General features: G+C 53.0%; 1 protein-coding gene across 5 annotated transcripts in view; it reads left to right on the top strand.

The window, feature by feature from the left end:
• Positions 1-22,504, top strand: part of LOC147115101 (oxidation resistance protein 1-like) — a 1,180,356-nt gene that overhangs the window by 534,596 nt on the left and 623,256 nt on the right. The gene's annotated exons all lie outside the window — the stretch shown is intronic.

The raw sequence follows: 22,504 nt of genomic DNA, 5'->3' as shown, positions 1-22,504 counted from the left end.
TCGACATTGCTAGAATTCCCTTGCCGCCTCAACGCCTGCGTGAGAATGAATCTGGAGTGCCTTCTTGTCCTTGATTGCAAAAGTGCACTCCAGGCTCATTTGAAAGGTAGTTTCATTCAGTATAAACAGGACTGCACATTCAAAACATGATATTTATGATCAGCAACAGTGAAACAGACACACATACATTTAAATATACAGAACTTGTTCACTTTTAAAGGTTGGGTGATTGTCACTCCTAACGCGTAATGGTTGTTAGGGCTACTAAAATATCATATCCCGTGTTTTTTCTTCAGTGCTGAAAATGGGACTGATTTGGGCAGAAAGTGGGAAATCTGGCCCTGAAAGGAGTCTGAGTTCAGCACAGACAAGAAGGGCTGAGTGACCTCATTGTATGCTAATATAATAGCAAAATACTGCGGATGATGGAAATCCGAAATAACAACAGAAAACGCTGGAAAAACTCAGCAGGCCAAGCAGCATCCATGGAGAGAGAAACAAAGTTAACGTTTCAGGTCGAAGACCTTTCGTCAGAACTGGAAAACTGCTTTCTATCCTGTCGCTGACCTTCCCTTTTGTTCTTTCATCCCCGCCCCCTTTTCCTGGCCCCTACTTGCTTTAAAATCTATCTCCTTTCCTGTTTTTTTCCACCTGAAATGTTAACTCTGTTTCTCTCTCCACGGATGCTGCCTGGCCTGCTGAGTTTTTCCAGCATTTTCTGTTGTTATTTCATTGTATGCTAATATTGGGCCAGATTTTTCTGTCAAAATAACGGTGCGGCTAATGGTGCTCGCTGTTATTTATGCGTAAATGGTACAGCGACTTCAGGCGAGGAGCAGATAGATACACTGTTAAATGCAAATATCCAAAATTTGCTATCCGAGGTTGAGCCACTCGCCGTAAGCATCACAAAAACGACATCTCGCTGTTTGCCAGACCATTGATATGCATTGAATGGTGTGAAGTTGCTGTATGTGCGCAGGTAGATATGAATGAAACCCGCCGCAGATATTTTGGGCTAGTAATTAGTAGTATAAGTACCCTTTTAACAATGTGTTAAATGTTAATAACTGCCAATTAACCAACTCAAGCACCAAAAAATAACTATTACAAGTGTGGAGCCTCAATCCTTCAGCTTTTGAATTTTTGGGGGAGAATTTAAAAAATGTTACATTTTTTTCTTTTCCTTTCTGTCTCTTTTTTCTCTCTCTCTTAATCCAATTTTTCTTTCCCTCCTTATTTTTCTTTCTTTTATTTTAATTCACCCTTCTTCCCAGTCTGTTTATTTCGCAATCCTTAAATCTCATTAGATAAGGAGATAACTTGGTGCTTTCCCTATTCATTCAGGTCGCAGATAGGGAGGGGAGACGATCAGGAGATCAGAGAGGTGAGAAGGTCTTTGTTTCCCTCGTTGAGCCATTATCAGTTTTGAGCAGAAGGGTGCAAGTGAAAGTCTTGGGAGTTCGGAGAGGGGAGAAGGTCAGGCCAGGAGATCGGAGTGGGGAGCAGGCCAGGAGATCGTGGAGGAGAAGCTCAGGAGATCGGGGGGGGGGAGAAGGTCAGGAAATCGGGGGGGGGGGAAGAAGGCCAGGAGATCGGGGGGGAGATCGGAGGGGAGAAGGTCAGGAGATCGGGGGGGGGGAGAAGGTCAGGAGATTGGGGGGGTGGGGGAGAAGGTCAGGAGATCGGAGAGGGAGAAGGTCAGGAGATCTGAGGGGAGAAGGCCAGGAGATCGGAGAGGGAGAAGGTCAGGAGATCGGAGAGTGAGAAGGTCAGGAGATCGGGGGGTGGGGGAGAAGACCAGGAGATCAGAGGAGAGAAGGTCAGGAGATCAGAGGGCAGAAGGTCAGGAGATCGGAGAGGGAGAAGGTCAAGAGATCGGAGAGGGAGAAGCTCAGGAGATCAGAGGGCAGAAGGTCAGGAGATCGGAGAGGGAGAAGGTCAGGAGATCGGAAGGGGAGAAGCTCAGCAGATCGAAGAGGGAGAAGGTCAGGAGATCGGAGGGGTGAAGGTCAGGAGATCGGAGGGGTGAAGGTCAGGAGATCGGAAGGGGAGAAGGTCAGGAGATCAGAGGGGTGAAGGTCAGGAGATCGGAGGGGAGAAGGTCAGGAGATCGGGGGGGTTGGGGAGAAGGTCAGGAGATCGGAGGGGGAGAAGGTTAGGAGATCGGAGGGGGAGAAGGTCAGGAGATCGGAGGGGGTGAAGGTCAGGAGATCGGAGGGGGAGAAGGTCAGGAGATCGGACGGGAGACGGTCAGGAGATCGGAGGGGGAGAAGGTCAGGAGATCGGAGGGGGAGAAGGTCAGGAGATCGGAGGGGGAGAAGGTCAGGAGATCGGAGGGGGAGAAGGTCAGGAGATCGGAGGGGGAGAAGGTCAGGAGATCGGAGGGGGAGAAGGTCAGGAGACCGGAGGGGGAGAAGGTCAGGAGACCGGAGGGGGAGAAGGTCAGGAGACCGGAGGGGGAGAAGGTCAGGAGATCGGAGGGGGAGAAGGTCAGGAGATCGGAGGGGGAGAAGGTCAGGAGATCGGGGGGGGAGAAGGTCAGGAGATCAGAGGGGAGAAGGTCAGGAGATCGAAAGGGGGAGAAGGTCAGGAGATCGGTGGGGAGAAGGTCAGGAGATTGGGGGGGTGGGGAAAAGGCCAGGAGATCGGTGAAAAGGTCAGGAGATCGGAGGGGAGAAGGTCAGGAGATCGGAGAGAGAGAAGCTCAGGAGATCGGAGGGAAGAAGGTCAGGAGATCGGAGGGGGAGAAGGTCAGGAGATCGGAGGTGAGAAGCTCAGGAGATCGGAGGGGAGTAGGTCAGGAGATCGGAGAGGAAGACGCTCAGGAGACCGGAGGGGAGGTCAGGAGATCGGAGGGGAGAAGGTCAGGAGATCAGAGGGGGAGAGGGTCTGGAGGCCGGAGAGGAGAAGGTCAGGAGATCGGAGAGGGAGAAGTTCAGGAGATCGGAGGGGAGAAGGTTAGGAGATCGGAGAGGGTGAAGCTCAGGAGATCGAAGAGGGAGAAGGTCAGGAGATCGGAGGGGTGAAGGCCAGGAGATCAGAGAAGGAAAAGCTCAGGAGATCGGAGAGGGAGAAGGTCAGGAGATCGGAGGGGGAGAAGGTCAGGAGATCGGAGGGGAGAAGCTCAGGAGATCGGAGGGGAGTAGGTCAGGAGATCGGAGAGGAAGAAGCTCAGGAGATCGGAGGGGAGAAGGTCAGGAAATCGGAGGGGAGAAGGTCAGGAGATCGGAGGGGAGAAGGTCAGGAAATCGGAGGGGAGAAGGCCAGGAAATCGGAGGGGAGAAGGCCAGGAAATCGGAGGGGAGAAGGTCAGGAGATTGGAGGGGGAGAAGGTCAGGAGATCAGAAGGGGAGAAGGTCACGAGATCGGAGAGGGAGAAGTTCAGGAGATCGGAGCGGAGAAGGTTAGGAGATCGGAGGGGGAGAAGAATGTCAGGAGATCGGAGAGGGAGAAGCTCAGGAGATCAGAGGGGAGAAGGTCAGGAGATCAGAGAAGGAAAAGCTCAGGAGATCGGAGAGGGAGAAGGTCAGGAGATCGGAGGGGAGAAGGTCAGGAGATCAGAGAGGGAGAAGGTCAGGAGATCGGAGGGGAGAAGGTCAGGAGATCGGGGGGGTTGGGGAGAAGGTCAGGAGATTGGAGGAGGAGAAGGTTAGGAGATCGGAGGGGGAGAAGGTCAGGAGATCGGAGGGGGTGAAGGTCAGGAGATCGGAGGGGGAGAAGGTCAGGAGATCGGAGGGGGAGAAGGTCAGGAGATCGGAGGGGGAGACGGTCAGGAGATCGGAGGGGGAGAAGGTCAGGAGATCGGAGGGGGAGAAGGTCAGGAGATCGGAGGGGGAGAAGGTCAGGAGATCGGAGGGGGAGAAGGTCAGGAGATCGGAGGGGGAGAAGGTCAGGAGATCGGAGGGGGAGAAGGTCTGGAGATCGGAGGGGGAGAAGGTCAGGAGATCGGAGGGGGAGAAGGTCAGGAGATCGGAGGGGGAGAAGGTCAGGAGATCGGAGGGGGAGAAGGTCAGGAGATCGGAGGGGGAGAAGGTCAGGAGATCGGAGGGGGAGATGGTCAGGAGACCGGAGGGGGAGAAGGTCAGGAGACCGGAGGGGGAGAAGGTCAGGAGATCGGAGGGGAGAAGGTCAGGGGATCGGAGGGGGGGAGGTCAGGGGATCGGAGGGGGGAAGGTCAGGTCAGGAGATCGGGGTGGAGAAGGTCAGGAGATCAGAGGGGAGAAGGTCAGGAGATCGGAGGGGGGAAGGTCAGGAAATTGGAGGGGAGAAGGCCAGGAAATTGGAGGGGAGAAGGTCAGGAGATCGGAGGGGGAGAAGCTCAGGAGATCGGAGGGGAGAAGGTCAGGGGATCGGAGGGGGGGAGGTCAGGGGATCGGAGGGGGGAAGGTCAGGTCAGGAGATCGGGGTGGAGAAGGTCAGGAGATCAGAGGGGAGAAGGTCAGGAGATCGGAGGGGGAGAAGGTCAGGAGATCAGAGGGGGAGAAGGTCAGGAGATCGGGGTGGAGAAGGTCAGGAGATCCGAGGGGGGAAGGTCAGGAGATCGGAGAGGGAGAAGGTCAGGAGATCGGAGAGGGAGAAGGTCAGGAGATCCGGGGGTGGGTGTGTGGGGGAGAAGGGCAGGAGATCGGAGGGGGAGAAGTTCAGGAGATCGGAGGGGGAGAAGGTCAGGAGATCGGAGGGGGAGAAGGCCAGGAGATCGGAGGGAAGAAGGCCAGGATATCGGAGGGGGAGAAGATCAGGAGATCAGAGAAGGAGAAGCTCAGGAGATCGGAGAGGGAGAAGGTCAGGATATCAGAAAGGAGAGAAGCTCAGGAGGTCAGAGGGGAGAAGGTCAGCAGATCGGAGGGGGAGGAGTTCAGGAGATCTGAGGGGAGAAGCTCAGGAGATCAGCGGTGAGCAGGTCAGGAGATCGGAGAGGAAGAAGTTCAGGAGATCGGAGAGGAAAAGTTCAGGAGATCGGAGGGGGGAAACATAGAAACATATAAACATAGAAGATAGGAGCAGGAGTAGGCCCTTCGAGCTTGCTCCGCCATTCAATGAGATCATGGCTGATCATCCAAACTCAGTACCCTGTCCCTGCCTTCTCCCCATATCCCTTGATCCCTTTAGCTTTAAGAAATATATCCAACTCTTTCTTGAATTTACTTAATGAACTGGCCTCCACCGCCCTCTGTGGCAGAGAATTCCACAGGTTCACCACTCTCTGGGTGAAGAAATTCCTCCTCATTTCAGTCCTAAATGGCTTACCCCTTATCCTTAGACTATGACCCCTGGTTCTGGACTCCCCGGCCACCAGAAACATCCTTCCTGCATCTAGTCTGTCCAGGCCTGACAGAATTTTATAGGTTTCGATGAGATCCCCTCTCAATCTTCTAAACTCCAGTGAGCATAAGCCCAATCGACACAATCTCTCCTCATACGTCATTCCTGCCATCCCAGGTATCAGCCTGGTGAATCTTCACTGCACTCCTTCCATGGCAAGAACGTCTTTCCTCAGGTAAGGTGACCAAAACTGCACACAATACTCAAGGTGTGCTCTCACCAAGGCCCTGTACAACTGCAGCAAGACATCCTTGTTCTTGTACTCGAACCCTCTTGCTACGAAGGCCAACATACCATTTACCTTCATAACCGCCTGCTGCACCTGCATGCTTACCTTCAGCGACTGGTGCACAAGAACACCCAGGTCTCTTTGCACTTCCCCTTCTCCCAATCTATTGCCATTCAAATAATAATCTGCCTTCCTGTTTTTGCCACCAAAGTGGATAACCTCACATTTATCCACATTATAGTGCATTTGCCATGTTTCTGCCCAATCACCCAACCTGTCCAAATCGTACTGGAGTTTCACGACACCCTCCTCACAGCATACCCTCCCACCCAGCTTTGTGTCGTCTGCAAATTTGGAGATATTACATCCAATTCCCTCGTCCAGATCATTAATATATATTGTGAACAGCTGGGGTCCTAGGACCGATCCTTGCGGTACCCCACTAGTCACTGCCTGCCACTCGGAAAACGACCCGTTTATTCCAACTCTTTGCTTTCTGTCCGCCAACCAGTTCTCTATCCAAGTCAATACCTTGCCCCCAATCCCATGTGCCTTAATTTTGCACGCTAATCTCTTATGCGCGACCTTATCGAAAGCCTTCTGAAAGTCCAAATACACCACATCCACTGGTTCTCCCTTATCTATTTTACCAGTTACATCCTGAAAAAATTCCAGTAGATTAGTCAAGCATGATTTACCTTTTGTAAATCCATGTTGACTTTGTCCGATCCTGTCACTGCTTTCCAAGTGCTCTGTTATTACATCTTTTATAATAGACTCTAGCATTTTCCCCACTACCAATGTCAGGCTTGCCGGTCTGTAATTCCCCGCTTTTTCTCTACCACCTTTTTTGAATAGTGGGGTAACATTAGCTACCCTCCAATCCATGGGTACTGTTCCAGAGTCCATCGAGTTCTGGAAGATGACCAGCAATGCATCTGCTATTTCTAGGGCCACTTCCTTAAATACCCTGGGATGTAGATTATCAGGCCCTGGGGATTTATCGGCCTTCAGTCCCATCAATTTTCCTAACACCATTTCCCTACAAATACTGATTTCTTTCAGTTCCACCCTTTCATCAGACCCTATGTTCCCCGGCATCTCAGGGAGGTTATTTGTGTCCTCCTTTGTGAAGACAGAACCAAAGTATGTATTTAGTTGGTCTGCCATTTCTTTGTTTCCCATTATAAATTCCCCTGATTCTGAGTGCAAGGGACCTATGCTTGACTTCACCAATCTTTTTCTCTTCACATATCTATAAAAGCTTTTACAGTCAGTTTTTATGTTCCCTGCTAGCTTACTCTCATATCCTATTTTCCCTTTCTTAATTAATGCCTTTGTCCTCCTTTGTTGAATCCTAAACTGCTCCCAATCCTCAGGATTATTGCTTTTTCTGGCCAATTTATATGTCCTGTCCTTGGATCTTATGCTATCCCTAATTTCCCTTGTTAGCCACGGTTGAGTCACCTTTTTTGTTTTATTTTTATGCCAAACTGGGATGAACAAATTCTGTAGCTCATCCATTCGGTCTTTGAATGTTTGCCATTGCCTATCCACCGTCAACCCTTTGAGTGCCATTCCCCAATCAATCCTACCCAACTCGCTCCTCAGACCATTGTAGTTTCCTTTGTTTAAATTGAGAACCCTAGTCTCTGAGTCAACTACTTCATTCTCCATCTTAATGAAGAATTCGATCATATTATGATCGCTCCGACCCAAGGGGTCTCGTACAACAAGATTGCTCATTAATCCTTTCTCATTACATAATACCCAGTCTAAGATGGCCTGATCTCTGGTTGGTTCCTCGACATATTGGTCCAGGAAACCATCCCATAAACACTCCACGAATTCCTCCTCCACAGTATTGTTCCTAATTTGGTTGGCCCAATCTATATGTAGAATAAAGTCACCCTTATTGCACGCTTCTTTAATTTCCCTTTTAATGCCATCCCCAACCTTCACCTTACTGTTTGGAGGTCTATATACCACTCCCACTAATGTTTTTTTCCCTTGTATTTCTCAATTCTACCCATACAGATTCCACATCATCAGAGCTAATATCCTTCATTACAATTGTATTAATCCCTTTATTCTGCCCTTGCAGCGCGTTCCTATGCAGAGCTAGACAGGTAGCTAACAACTTGATATCTTCCCATAAAAATCACAAGGCTTGACTTTTCTTGTAAACTTTACTGAAAGATTCTTATTGTGAAACTGAAATACAATACAGAAATGGAAGCACACATTAGTATACAAGCACATAACTGATATGCATACACAAATTTAGGTACGCCTGAGCAACACAGTACATTTGGCATGTAACTTACCAAACACGTGGAAACACAGCTTACTGTGAATATACATTTAGCAAACTCGAAGGCATTCTCTTTAAATTAGCCCTGTAAATAGTGCATCAAAATACAGCTACAAGTTAACCAGCTAGACAGAGAGCGAGCACTTCATGGCTAGCTGTGTAAGTTTGCTTACAAAGAAAAGTTACAAACTAAACATTTTCTGCAAAATATAGTGTACACTAATCACCTATAACATTCTCAAGTACTTACAGACAAATAGTGTCCAAGGCTGAAGCGTGACAATATAACTTCCCAGACCATGTGTGGCTGCAGGTCTGTGCTATACAGTAGTTTACTTTACTGCACTTCACTGCGTTTTACTGCAGTTGCTAGGTACCAAATATCCACTAGGTGGCGGCACACAATGGGAATCGACCCAAATTACTCAAACCCCTAAATTAACTGGAAAACTAACATAAATACCTAAAGAAAGGCAGCACACTCCCCGCTTGGTACAATTCCATTGTACCACTACAGATACAAAACACTAAAGAAAACGTCTTTTGGCTGCAAACATACTCAGAATCCTTTCTCTAGGTTTCTTCAGAAAGGAGGACTACGATCTCTGAGACTGGCCTCAGAAACACTTTGACAGTACCATCCTTGACAATCTTCACCTCCACCTTGCGGACCCTCTTGTCCCTGCTCGACAGAGTTTTGACAACCAGTCCCACTGGCCATTCATTTCTGTGTGCTTGGCTGTCTTTCAGTAAGACAACATCTCCCACTTTCACATTTGGCTTGTCTTCTGTCCATTTCCTACGGCTCTGTAGGGTGGACAAATACTCTCCTCTCCATCTCTTCCAAAAAGTGTCTGCAAGACACTGGACTGCTTCCTGTGCGGCTCAGCCATGTCGAAGTTTCCAGAGGGGGCTGAAATAGCACTCATCTTTTGAGTCAGGAGCATCGCTGGGGTGAGGACTGCAGGCATGTCTGGGTCGGTGGACACCGGCACCAGGGGTCTTGCATTCATGATCACCATGACTTCAGCCATGAGAGTGCTCAAGACGTTGTGTGTGAGATGAGTGGGTCCCGTCCGAAGCAGCATAGCATCCAGAATACGCCTGGCAACACCGATGAGCCTCTCCCATGAACCACCCATGTGGGATGAATGCGGGGGGTTAAACACCCACGTGCATCCTTTCTTTTGGAGGTAGCTTCTTACCACTGTATCGTCCATGTGGATGTCCAACTCCTTACAGGCACCCACGAAGTTAGTCCCTCTGTCAGAGCGGAGAAGTTTGGCTGGACCACGGATTGAGAAAAACCTCCTCGGCACTGATGGTTAGGAAAGCTTTGTCGTCCATTAATAGTGCTGGCTTGTCATCATCCTTGGACCTTTCAAACACTGAGCATCCTAGGCTGCCTGTGCTCACAGTGAGGCCTGCCTCTTCCTCACAGGCAGAGGAGGTTGACCTATGATGCTGCGTCATGCCATCGTAGTCTTCCTTTACCTGGATCCTGTTTTAGCATGGGCTGAGGCAGGATGTGCAACCGTTGTGCAACACGTTTGCTTTATAGATGCTGACATCCGCTGGTTTGTGGACTGTTCCCAGACAAACTCCACCCACGAGGACCCATCCCAGGTCAAGCCACTGCGCATAAGGAGCATTGTGGGGCCGGTTGATTTGCTCATGCACCTTGTGCGCCCTTAAGATGTCTCTTCCCAAGAGCAGGAGGATTGGAGCATCTGGGTCCACAGCTGGAATCTTGTTGGCAACTGGCTGTAGGTGGGGCTGATGGCGTGCGACCTCTGGGGAGGGAATTTCCGTCCTATCATCTGGCGTCATGTCACACTCAATTAAGGTGGGGAGGGGAAGCTGTAGTTTCCCATCCATGGACTCGATCATGAAGTTGCCAACTCTCCTACCCGTAGTCTCTGTTGTCCCTGAACAGGTTTTTAGCGTGTACGGAGCTGCGCTGGCCTTGACTTCAAAGAGATTGAAGAATTCTGTCTTCGATAGAGACTTGTTACTTTGCTCATCAAGCACTGCATACATCTTGATTGCCTTCTCCTTTCTCCCTGCAGGATATGCTTTAACCAAGCAGATTTTGGAGCATGAGCGTGGGCTGCTTGCATTTCCACAAACCTCTGTACACTTGGAGGTGACTGAAGAAGATGCGCTTTCGCTTTGCTCCCCGCTATCCTCTTTGTCAACCGCAGCACTCTCGGTGGTCGAAGGAGGAGGACCTGGATGCAGGGCTGCGATGTGTTTTTCACTGTTGCACTTGATTGTCGCCTTGCAGTCTTTTGCCATGTGCATAGTTGACCCACAACACCTGAAGCAGATGCGATTCTCTTTCAGGTATGATTTGCGCTCATCAATAGGCTTGTCTCTAAAGCTTTGACACTTTTTGAGTGGGTGGGGCTTCTTGTGTATTGGACACTGACGATCTGGGTCATCCACTTTATTCCCAGCAGAACTGGATTGGTTGACTGAGGGTTCGGCTGGAACATCTGTTTTGTGCATGCTCACAGAGGCTTTGTTGCTGTACTTTGTGGGTTTCTCTGTTCTCGAAGGAGCGTAACTGCTGGAGGTGGAGAAAGTGAAACTTGGATCATTGCTCACCTTTGCCTGTTGTTGGACGAACCTGGAGAAGAGAGAGAAGGGGGGAAATGCCACTCCGTAGTCCTCCTTGTACTTGGATCCCTTAGCTATCCATTTCTCTTGAAGGTTGTAGGGGAGCTTTTCCACTATTGGGTTTACCCCACGAGCTGTATCCAAATATGAGAGGCCTGCCAGGTAACCTTCTCCCTTAGCACACTCTAGTTCGAGGAGAATGTCACCCAGTTCTCGAAGCTCGACATTATCTTTGTTGGTTAGCTTCGGAAAGTCCTCAATCTTCTTAAGCAGTGCGTGTTCAATTACTTCTGGTGTCCCATAACAGTCTTCGAGACGTTGCCAAACCAGGTTGAGGCCTGCTGTGGGATTGCGGATGTACGCTGAGCGAATTCTCTTCGTCTGTTCTGACGACACAGCTCCGAGCCACTTTGCCATCAAATCTAGTTCTTCTCTGGCTGACAGATTCAAGTCCTTGGTGGCACTCAGGAAGGATGCTTTCCATGACCAATAATTTTCAGGACGGTCATCAAATTCTAGAAGACCTGAACTTAACAATTCTCGGTGAATGAGGTACCTAGCGAGGTCTTGTGCACCTTGTGGCTCGGGTGAGGACTGCTTGGCTGGATTGGCCGAGTGCTATGGAGGTCTCTGCAGGTAAGTCTTACTTGTTTCTTCTCTTTTAAGCTCAGTGTCTCCGAAAGCAGGCTGTTTGTTACTGTGGTGAGTAGCTGGTTCTGCGTCGAGATACCTGGATGTTTCCTTGAAGAACAATTTGGAGTGTTGTTGGACATACTCACTTGTACATTGCACTGGACTGAGGGGCTGTTCTGGAACATATGGTTCATGGCTGTGCTCCCCGCCTTCGTTCTCCTCACCTTCTTCAGCGGCAGCGGCAGCTCTCTGGCTATGGAGAATGTGGAGACTGGCGTCGAGGTCAGCTCTCTGCTTCGTAAGGTCAGCTCTCTGCTTCATCACACTAGCTTCTTTTTCAGCGAAGGACAATTGAGCCTGGGCAGCCTTTGCCTTGGCATGTGCTTTGGCGGCTGCAGAAGCTGTCGTTGACGATGGTCTGCTGGACCGCCGAGATGATCTAGAGGATGCTTTAGAGGACTGTGACTTGGCATCATTTGCTCGAAGAGGCTCATGCTTCTCGGTTGGCTGGTCGACGTCCTCTATGGTATATTGTCTTCCTGAGCGTAGACTCGTGGTAGCTGAGTGCTATCTTCTTGTGCTTGAGCCCGCTGTGCTGTTGTCTTTTCACTATTCTGCCCTTGCAGCGCGTTCCTATGCAGAGCTAGACAGGTAGCTAACAACTTGATATCTTCCCATAAAAATCACAAGGCTTGACTTTTCTTGTAAACTTTACTGAAAGATTCTTATTGTGAAACTGAAATACAACACAGAAATGGAAGCATACATTAGTACACAAGCACATAACTGATATGCATACACAAATTTAGGTATGCCTGAGCAACACAGTACATTTGGCATGTAACTTACCAAACACGTGGAAACACAGCTTACTGTGAATATACATTTAGCAACTGGAAGGCATTCTCTTTAAATTAGCCCTGTACATAGTGCATCAAAATACAGCTACAAGTTAACCAGCTAGACAGAGAGCGAGCACTTCACGGCTAGCTGTGTAAGTTTGCTTACAAAGAAAAGTTACAAACTAAACATTTTCTGCAAAATATAGTGTACACTAATCATCTATAAAATTCTCAAGTACTTACAGACAAATAGTGTCCAAGGCTGAAGCGTGACAACAATATAACTTCCCAGACCATGTGTGGCTGTAGGTCTGTGCTGTACAGTAGTTTACTTTACTGCACTTTACTGCGCTTTACTGCATTTTACTGCAGTTGCTAGGTACCAAATATCCACTAGGTGGCGGCACACAATGGGAATCGACCCAAATTACTCAAACCCCTGAATTAACTGGAAAACTAACATAAATTCCTAAAGAAAGGCAGCACACCCTTCTTTAACCAGTCATGCTACCCCACCTCCCTTTCCTTTTTGCCTATCTTTCCTGAATATCGAATACCCCTGGATGTTGAGTTCCCAGTCTTGGCCATCCTTGAGCCACGTTTCCGTAATCCCAACCAAATCATATTCGTTTACCTCTATTTGTGCAGCAATTCGTCCACCTTATTACAAATGCTCCTCGCATTAAGACACAAAGGCCTAGAAATTCACTAGCCTTAGCGCCGCTTTTGAGGCGCTAGAGGGACTAGCGCCAGAGTTATGGCCAGTTGAAAAATTCCCTGGGGCCCTAAAGCGGCGTTGCACCGGTAGCGCTGCGCCGGCACCGATGACGTCATCGGTGTGCGCAGCGTCCCGGTTGCCATGCCGACGGGCCCCAGCGCCGAAATTCAGTTGCGGCCGCCTCGCCCGTGGCAGCCGCAACTAAGACTCTGGCAACAGAGTCCAACATGTGTTTGCGCCGGCGCATTAAAGGCCCCGCGGCGGCCGGCCGCTTTCCCGCCGGCCGCCTGCCCGCAGCTCCCTCCCCGGACTTCTCCCCCCCCCCCCCGGAACAGATGCAAGCCCGGCACTTGTCCGAGGTGCCGGGCTCATTTTTAAACAGATTTGCGCGGGCCGCGGCCGGGTGCAGGCAGCTCCTCCTTAACGGAAGGAGGAGGCCTGCACTTCCCCAGCCTGCCGCACCGCATTGGGTGCCGCAGCGCCGGAATTGCGGCGCTAAACGGCAGTTAGCGCCCTTTTCCAGGCGCTAAGACCCTTCAGTAGTGCCGGCAGCCGTTTGGGCGCGGCGCTACTGAATTTTTGGCGCGCGCAGGGGGACTTAGCGCCAGCACTAACTTCCGGCGCTAAAGCCCTGGCTAAGCCAAAACCCAATTTCTAGGCCAAAGCCTTCAGGCTTGTTTTTTTAATGCTCTTAGACCTATTAGAATTATTAGTTACTGTGGCCACGTTTGATTTAAACCGTTGATTTCTCTGACTGCCACTTTTGTTTTTCTCCTTCCTATCTTTTGCTTTTATCCCTGTTTCCCTTTCCTCTGTCTCCCTGCTCAGGTTCCCAACCCCCTGCCATTTAAGTTTAAACCCCCCCCGAACAGTGCTAGCAAACCTCCCCGCAAGGATATTTGTCCCGTTCTGGCTCAGGTGCAACCCGTCCGACTTGTACAAGTCTCACCTTCCCCAGAAGCAGGCCCAGTGATCCAGGAAACTAAAGCCCTCCCTCCTGCACCAACTCTTTAGCCACGCATTCATCTGCTCTATCTTACTATTCCTATACCCACTAGCATGTGGCACCAGGAGTAATCCAGAGATTACAACCTTTGAGGTCCTGCTCTTTAGTCTGCTACCTAGCTCCCTAAATTCTTGCTACAGGACTTCATCCCTCTTCCTACCCATGTCATTGGTCCCAATGTGAACCACAACCTCTGACTGTTCTCCCTCCCCCTTCAGAATGCCCTGCAGACGTTCAGTGACATCCTTGACCCTGGAGATCGGAGGGGGGAAGGTCAGGAGATCGGGGGGGGGGCGGAGAAGGTCAGGAGATCGGAGGGGGAGAAGGTCAAGAGATCGGAGAAGGAAAAGCTCAGGAGATCGGAGAGGGAGAAGGTCAGGATATCGGAAAGGAGAGAAGCTCAGGAGATCGCTGGGGAGAAGATCCAGAGATCGGAGAGGAAAAGGTCAGTAGATCGGAGGGGGAGAAGTTCAGTAGATCGGAGGGGAGAAGCTCAGGAGATCAGAGGCGAACAGGTCAGGAGATCGAAGAGGGAGAAGTTCAGGAGATCGGAGGGGAGAAGGGCAGGAGATCGGAGGGGCAGAAGGTCAGGAGATCGGAGAGGGAGAATGTCAGGAGATCGGGGGGGAGTGTGGGGGAGAAGGACAGGAGATCGGAGGGGGAGAAGTTCAGGAGATCGGAGGGTTAGAAGGTCAGGAGATCGGAGGGGGAGAAGGTCAGGAGATCAGAGGGGGAGAAGCTCGAGATCAGAGGGGTAAGGTCAGGAGATCGGAGGGGGGAAGGTCAGGAGATCAGAGGGAGAGAAGGTCAGGAGATCAGAGGGGGAGAAGCTCAGGAGATCGGAGGGGTAATGTCAGGTGATCGGAGGGGGGAAGGTCAGGAGATCGGAGGGAGAGAATGTCAGGAGATCGGAGAGGAGATGCTCAGGAGATCGGAGTGGGGAAGGTCAGGAGATCAGAGGGGAGAAGGTCAGGAGATCGAAAGGGGGAGCAGGTCAGGAGATCGGAGAGGGAGAAGCTCAGGAGATCGGAAGGGGGAGAAGGTCAGGAGATCGGAGACGGAAAAGCTCAGGAGATCGGAGAGGGAGAAGATCAGGATATCGGAAAGGAGAGACGGTCAGGAGATCAGAGGGGAGAAGGTCCGGAGATCAGAGGGGAGAAGGTCAGGAGATCGGAGGGGTAGAAGTTCAGGAGATCTGAGGGGAGAAGCTCAGCAGATCAGAGGGGAGAAGATCAGGAGATCGGGGGGAAGAAGGTCAGGAGATCAGAGAGGGAGAAGTTTAGGAAATCGGAGGGGGGAAGGGCAGGAGATCGGAGGGGCAGAATGTCAGTAGATCGGAGAGGGAGTAGGTCAGGAGATCGGAGGGAAGAAGGCCAGGAGATCGGAGGGGAGAAGGTCAGGAGATCGGAGGGGAAATGGTCAGTAGATCGGAGGTGGAGAAGTTCAGGAGATCGGAGAGGGAGAAGTTCAGGAGATCGGAGAGGGAGAAGTTCCGGAGATCGGAGGGGAAAAGGTCAATAGATCGGGGGGGGAGAAGTTCAGGAGATCAGAGGGGAGAGGTTCAGGAGATCGGAGAAGGAAAAGCTCCGGAGATCGGAGGGGAGAAGGCAAGGAAATCGGAGAGGGAGAAAGTCAGGAGATCGGAGGGAAGAAGGCCAGGAGATCGCAGGGGAGGAATGTCAGAAGAGCGGAGGGGAGAAGGTCAGGAGATCAGAGAGGGAGAAGGTCAGGAGATCGGAGGGAAGAAGGCCAGGAGATCGGAGACGGAGGAGAAGGTCAGGAGATCGGAGAGGGAGGAGAAGGTCAGGAGATCGGAGGGGAGAAGCTCGGGAGATGGGCAGAGAAGGTCAGGAGATCGGGGGGAGTAGGTCAGGAGATCAGAGAGGGAGAAGGTCAGGAATACGTGGGAGGGGGAGAAGGTCAGGAGATCGGAGGGGAGAAGGTCAGGAGATCAGGGGCTGTGTGGGAGAAGGTCAGGAGATCGAAGAGGAGAAGGTCAGGAGATTGGAGAGGGATAAGGTCAGGAGATTGGAAGGGGGAGAAGCTCAGAAGATCGGAAGGGAGAAGCTCAGGAGATCGGAGAGGGAGAAGGCCTGGAGGTCGGAAGGGGGAGAAGGTCAGATCTGAGGGGGAGAAGCTCAGTAGATCAGAGGGGGAAGTCAGGAGATCGGGGGGGAGAAGGTCAGGAGATCGGAGAGGGAGAAGGTCAGGAGATCAGATGCGAACAGGTCAGGAGATCGGAGAGGGAGAAGTTCAGGAGATCGGGGGCTGTGTGGGAGAAGGTCAGGAGATCGGAGACGGAAAAGCTCAGGAGATCGGAGAGGGAGAAGATCAGGATATCGGAAAGGAGAGACGGTCAGGAGATCAGAGGGGAGAAGGTCCGGAGATCAGAGGGGAGAAGGTCAGGAGATCGGAGGGGGAGAAGTTCAGGAGATCTGAGGGGAGAAGCTCAGGCGATCAGAGGGGAGAAGATCAGGAGATCGGGGCGAAGAAGGTCAGGAGATCAGAGAGGGAGAAGTTTAGGAGATTGGAGGGGGGAAGGGCAGGAGATCGGAGGGGCAGAATGTCAGTAGATCGGAGAGGGAGAAGGTCAGGTGATCGGAGGGAAGAAGGCCAGGAGATCGGAGGGGGAGAAGCTCAGGAGATAAGAGGGGAGAAGATCAGGAGATTGGAGCAGGAGAAGTTCAGGAGATCGTGGGGGAGAACGTCAGGAGATTGGAGGGGTGAAGTTCAGGAGATCAGAGAGGAGAAGGTCAAAAATCGGCAGCGGGGAAGCTCCGGAGGTCAGACGGGGAGAAGGTCAGGAGATCGGAGTGGGGAAGGTCAGGAGATCAGAGGGGAGAAGGTCAGGATATCGGAAAGGAGAGAAGCTCAGGAGATCAGAGGGGAGAAGGTCCGGAGATCGGAGGGGAGAAGCTCAGGAGATCGGAGGGGGACAAGCTCAGGAGATCTGAGGGGAGAAGCTCAGGATATAAGAGGCAAGCAGGTCAGGAGATCGGAGAGGTAGAAGTTCAGGAGATCGGAGGGTAGAAGGTCAGGAGATCGGAGAGGGAGAAGGTCAGGAGATCGGGGTGGGGTGTGGCAGAAGGGCAGGAGATCGGAGGGGGAGAAGGTCAGAAGATCAGAGGGGGAGAAGGTCAGGAGATTGGAGGGAGAGAAGGTCAGGAGATCGGGGTGGGGTGTGGCAGAAGGGCAGGAGATCGGAGGGGGAGAAGGTCAGAAGATCAGAGGGGGAGAAGGTCAGGAGATTGGAGGGGGAGAAGGTCAGGAGATCAGAGGGAAGAAGGCCAGGAGATCAGAGAGGGAGGAGAAGGTCAGGAGATCGGAGAGGGAGGAGAATATCAGGAGATCGGAGGGGAGAAGCTCAGGAGATCGGGGGGAGAAGGTCAGAAGATCGGGGGGGAGAAGGCCAGGCGATCGGAGAGGGAGAAGGTCAGGAGATCGGAGGGGGGAAGGTCAGGAGATCGGGGGGGGTAGAAGGTCAGGTGATCCGAGGGGGAGAATGTCAGGAGATCGGAGAGGGAGAAGTTCAGGAGATCTGAGGGGAGAAGCTCAGGAGATCAGAGGCGAACAGGTCAGGTGATCGGAGGGAGAAGTTCAGGAGATCGGAGGGGAGGAGGGCAGGAGATCGGAGGGGCACAAGGTCAGGAGATCGGAGAGGAAGAAGGTCAGGAGATCGGGGTGAGTGTGGGAGAAGGGCAGGAGATCGGAGGGGGAAGTCAGGAGATCGGGGGGGAGAAAGTCAGGAGATCGGAGGGGGGAGAAGGTCAGGAGATCGGAGAGGGAGCAGGTCAGGAAATCAGATGCGAACAGGTCAGGAGATCGGAGAGGGAGAAGTTCAGGAGATCGGGGGCTGTATGGGAGAAGGGTAGGAGATCGGAGGGGGAGAAGGTCAGGAGTTCGGAGGGGGAGAAGGTCAGGAGCTCGGAGAGAAGAGGGCCAGGAGATCGGAGGGGAGAAGGTCAAGAGATCGGAGGGGAGAAGGTCAAGAGATCGGAGAGGGAGAAGTTCAGGAATTCGTGGGAGGGGGTAAAGGTCAGGAGATCGGGGGGAGAAGGTCAGGAGATCGGAGGGGAAAAGGTCAGGAGATCGGAGGGGAGAAGGTCAGGAGATCGGAGAGGAGAATGTCAGGAGATCGGAGGGGGGAAGGTCAGGAGGTCGGGGGGTAGAAGGTCAGGAGATCGGAGGGTGAGAAGTTCAGGAGATCGGAAGGGGGACAAGGTCAGGAGATCGGAACGGGGAGAAGGTCAGGAGATCGGAAGGGGGAGAAGGTCAGGAGATTGGAGGGGAGAAGCTTAGGAGATCGGAGTGGGAGAAGTTCAGGAGATCGGAAGGGGGAAGTCAGGAGATCGGCGGGGAGATGGTCAGGAGATCGGAGAGGGAAAAGCTCAGGAGATCGGAGGGGAGCAGGTCCAGAGATCGGAGGGGAGATGGTCAGGAGATCGGAGGGGGAGAAGTTCAGGAGATCAGAGGCGAGCAGGTCTGGAGATCGGAGGGGGAGAAGGTCAGGAGATCGGAGGGGAGAAGGTCAGGAGATCGGAGGGGAGAAGGTCAGGAGATCGGAGGGGAGGAAGGTGGGCAGATCGGAGGAGTGAAGGTCAGGAGATCGGAGGGGGAGAAAGTCAGGAGATCGGAGGAGTGAAGGTCAGGAGATCGGAGAGGAAGAAGGTCAGGACATCGGAGGGGGAGAAGTTCAGGAAATCGATGGGGGGGAATGTCGGGATCGGAGAGGGGAAGCTCAGGAGATTGGAGGGGGGAGATATTCAGGATATCGGACTGGGGGAGAAGGTGCGGAGCTGGGATGGGGAGAAGTTCAGGTGATCGGAAGGGATCAGGTCAGGAGCTCGGAGCGGGGGAGGTCAGGAGATCGGAGGAGAGAAGGTCAGGAGATCGGAAGGGGGAAGTTCAGGAAACCAGGGTATAGAAGATCATGAGATCGGAGGGGGAGAAGTTCAGGAGATCGGAAGGGGAGAAGGTCAGGAGATTGGAGGGGAGAAGCTCAGGAGATCGGAGGGGGAGAAGGTCAGGAGGAGGAGGGTGGAAGGTCAGGAGATTGGTGAGGGAGAAGGTCAGGACATCGAAAGGTGAGAAGGTCAGGAGAGCGTAGGGGCAGAATGTCATGAAATCGGAGGGGCAGAAGGTCAGGAGATCGGAGGGGAGAAGATCAGGAGATCCGAGGGGCAGAAGGTCAGGAGATCGGAGGTGAGAAAGTCAGGAGATCAGAGGGGTGAAGTCAGGAGATCGGAGGGGCAGAAGGTCAGAAGATCGGAGAGGGAGAAGCTCAGGAGATTAGAGGGGGAGAAGGTCAGGAGATCGGAAGGGGGAGAAGGGCAGGAGATTGGAGGGGTGAATGTCAGGAGATCGGAGAGGGAGAAGGTCAGGAGATCAGAGTGGAGAAGGTCAGGAGATCGGAGGGGAGAAGGTCAGGAGATCGGAGGGGCAGAAGGTCAGGAGATCGGAAGGGGGAGTAGCTCAGGAGATCGGAGGAGTGAAGGTCAGGAGATCGGAGAGGCAGAAGCTCAGGAGATGGTAGGGTTGGGGAGAAGGTCAGGAGATCGGCGGGGAGCAGGTCAGGAGATCGGAGGGGGAGAAGGTCAGGAGATCGAAGGGGGAGAAGGTCAGGAGATCAGAGGGGAGAAGGTCAGGAGATCGGAGGGGGAGAAGGTCAGGAGATCGGAGGGGAAAAGGTCAGGAGATCGGAGGGGAAAAGGTCAGGAGATCAGAGGGGAGAAGCTCAGGAGATCGGAGGGGGGGAACGTCAGGAGATCGGAGGGGTGAAGGTCAGAAGATCAGAGGGGAGTAGCGCAGGACTTCGGAGGGGGAGAAGGTCAGGAGATTGGACGGGGGGGTGGTCGGGATCGGAGAGGGGAAGCTCAGGAGATTGGAGGGGGGAGATGTTCAGGATATCGGACTGGGGGAGAAGGTCCAGAGCTGGGATGGGGAGAAGGTCATGAGATCGGAGGAGTGAAGCTCAGGAGATCGGAGGAGTGAAGCTCAGGAGATCGGAGAGGGAGAAGCTCAGGAGATCGGAGAGGGAGAAGGTCAGGAGATCAGAGAGGGAGAAGGTCAGGAGATTGGAAGTGGGAGAAGCTCAGTAGATCGGAGAGGAGAATGTCACGAGATCGGAGGGGGGAAGGTCAGGAGATCGGGGGGTAGAAGGTCAGGACATCGGAGAGGGAGAAGGTCAGGAGATCGGAAGGGGGAGAATGTCAGGAGATCGGAAGGGGGAGAAGGTCAGGAGATCGGAGGGGGAGAAGTTCAGGAGATCGGAAGGGGGACAAGGTCAGGAGATCGGAACGGGGAGAAGGTCAGGAGATCGGAAGGAGGAGAAGGTCAGGAGATCGGGGCGTAGAAGGTCAGGAGATCAGAGGGGAGAAGGTCAGGAGATCAGAGGCGAGAAGGTCAGGAGATCAGAGGCGAGAAGGTCAGGAGATCGGAGAGGGAGAAGTTCAGGAGATCAGAGGGCAGAAGGTCAGGAGATCGGAGGGGGAGAAGGTCAGGAGATCGGAGGGGAGAAGCTCAGGAGATCGGAGTGGGAGAAGGTCAGGAGATTGGAAGGGGGAAGTCAGGAGATCGGGGGGGAGAAGCTCAGGAGATCGGAGGGGTGGAAGTCAGGAGATCAGGGGTAAAAGGTCAGATTGGGGGAGATGGACAGGAGATCGGAGAGGGAGAAGCTCAGGAGATCGGAGGGGAGCAGGTCCAGAGATCGGAGGGGAGATGGTCAGGAGATCGGAGGGGGAGAAGTTCAGGAGATCAGAGGCGAGCAGGTCTGGAGATCGGAGGGGGAGAAGGTCAGGAGATCGGAGGGGAGAAGGTCAGGAGATCGGAGGGGGAGAAAGTCAGGAGATCGGAGGAGTGAAGGTCAGGAGATCGGAGAGGGAGAAGCTCAAGAGATCGGAGAGGGAGAAGGTCAGGACATCGTAGGGGGAGAAGTTAAGGAGATCGGAGGCAGGGTAGGTCGGGATCGGAGAGGGGAAGCTCAGGAGATTGGAGGGGGGAGATGTTCAGGATATCGGACTGGGGAGAAGGTGCGGAGCTGGGATGGGGAGATGTTCAGGTGATCGGAAGGGAGAAGGTCAGGAGCTTGGAGGGGGGAAGATCAGGAGATCGGAGGGGGGAAGATCAGGAGATCGGATGGGCGAAGATCAGGAGATCGGGGTGGAGAAGGTCAGGGGATCGGAAGGGGGAAGTTCAGGAAACCAGGAGATAGAAGTTCAGGAGATCAGAGGGGAGAAGTTCAGGAGGTGGAGGGTGGAAGGTCAGGAGATTGGTGAGGGAGAAGGTCAGGATATCGAAAGGTGAGAAGGTCAGGAGATCGGAGGGGCAGAATGTCATGAAATCGGAGGGGCAGAAGGTCAGGAGATTGGAAGGGGGAGAAGGTCAGGAGATCAGAGTGGAGAAGGTCAGGAGATCGGAGGGGAGACGGTCAGGAGATCGGAGGGGCAGAAGGTCAGGAGATCGGAAGGGTGAGAAGCTCAGGAGATCGGAGGAGTGAAGGTCAGGAGATCGGAGAGGCAGAAGCTCAGGAGATGGGAGGGTTGGGGAGAAGGTCAGGAGATCGGAGGGGGAGAAGGTCAGGAGATCGGAGGGGGAGAAGGTCAGGAGATCGGAGAGGAGAAGGTTAGGAGATCGAAGGGGGAATGTCAGGAGATCGGAGGGGGAGAAGGTCAGCAGATCGGAGGGGAGAAGGTCAGGAGATCAGAGGGGGAGAAGGTCAGGAGATCGGAGGGGGAGAAGGTCAGCAGATCGGAGGGGAGAAGGTCAGGAGATCGGAGAGGGAGAAGGCCTGGAGATCGGAAGGGGGAGAAGGTCAGATCTGAGGGGGAGAAGCTCAGTAGATCAGAGGGGGAAGTCAGGAGATCGGGGGGGAGAAGGTCAGGAGATCGGAGAGGGAGAAGGTCAGGAGATCAGATGCGAACAGGTCAGGAGATCGGAGAGGGAGAAGTTCAGGAGATCGGGGGCTGTGTGGGAGAAGGTCAGGAGATCGGAGACGGGAAAGCTCAGGAGATCGGAGACGGAGAAGATCAGGATATCGGAAAGGAGAGACGGTCAGGAGATCAGAGGGGAGAAGGTCCGGAGATCAGAGGGGAGAAGGTCAGGAGATCGGAGGGGGAGAAGTTCAGGAGATCTGAGGGGAGAAGCTCAGGCGATCAGAGGGGAGAAGATCAGGAGATCGGGGCGAAGAAGGTCAGGAGATCAGAGAGGGAGAAGTTTAGGAGATCGGGGGGGGAAGGGCAGGAGATCGGAGGGGCAGAATGTCAGTAGATCGGAGAGGGAGAAGGTCAGGTGATCGGAGGGAAGAAGGCCAGGAGATCGGAGCGGGAGAAGCTCAGGAGATAAGAGGGGAGAAGATCAGGAGATTGGAGCAGGAGAAGTTCAGGAGATCGCGGGGGAGAAGGTCAGGAGATCGGAGGGGTGAAGGTCAGGAGATCAGAGAGGGGAAGGTCAAAAATCGGCAGCGGGGAAGGTCAGGAGATCAGAGGGGAGAAGGTCAGGATATCGGAAAGGAGAGAAGCTCAGGAGATCAGAGGGGAGAAGGTCCGGAGATCGGAGGGGAGAAGCTCAGGAGATCGGAGGGGGACAAGTTCAGGAGATCTGAGGGGAGAAGCTCAGGATATAAGAGGCAAGCAGGTCAGGAGATCGGAGAGGTAGAAGTTCAGGAGATCGGAGGGGAGAAGGGCAGGAGATCGGAGGGGTAGAAGGTCAGGAGATCGGAGAGGGAGAAGGTCAGGAGATCGGGGTGGGGTGTGGCAGAAGGGCAGGAGATCGGAGGGGGAGAAGGTCAGAAGATCAGAGGGGGAGAAGGTCAGGAGAT

Source organism: Somniosus microcephalus, chromosome 7, assembly GCF_052327205.1.
Source record: "Somniosus microcephalus isolate GS21.2 chromosome 7, FLI_Smic_1.0, whole genome shotgun sequence".
Classification (NCBI taxonomy): Eukaryota; Metazoa; Chordata; class Chondrichthyes; order Squaliformes; family Somniosidae; genus Somniosus; species Somniosus microcephalus.
The sequence above is the reverse complement of the archived record's forward strand: the minus strand, read 5'-3'. Positions and strand labels throughout refer to the sequence as shown.